Raw genomic sequence first — 487 nt, forward strand, 5'->3', positions numbered from 1 at the left:
AACCCTTGAGAGTTTCTAGAAAATGCGTTCTCGATTTCGCAATTCGGGTAGGTGTCTTATCGCTCGAACCGATGCAAAACAATTCCAGGAAATCCTTGAAACCTTCGTATAAAAGTGTATTATTGCTATTAACGAGATGGATTCTACAAAGTGTAAAAAGTTGATTGAGATTATGGAAGGAGCGTATAAACTTCTGAAGAAGGGTTCATCGACGGCAGAAATTGAAAAATGGACAAAATTTGGAACTCAAAATATCAGACTTTTGAACCAAATTCTGAGAAACTTTACTCTTACGATCGGAGAGAAACTAAAATTTTAACAACCATCGGAACCCTCAAATCTCTAAACGAAAAATTTAAACAACAACTTCGAAAAAGTGGTGGAGGAACCGTGAGGGAGAGAAGAAGTGACAGAGTGCGTTGGGATGACTTGGAATCTGCCTTTAAGGGAAGAATAAGGACTGGAGTCATTGCAAACTTGCGACACA

This window comes from Cephus cinctus, unplaced genomic scaffold (genome assembly GCF_000341935.2).
Source record: "Cephus cinctus unplaced genomic scaffold, Ccin1 Ccin1_scaffold0703, whole genome shotgun sequence".
Taxonomy (NCBI): domain Eukaryota; kingdom Metazoa; phylum Arthropoda; class Insecta; order Hymenoptera; family Cephidae; genus Cephus; species Cephus cinctus.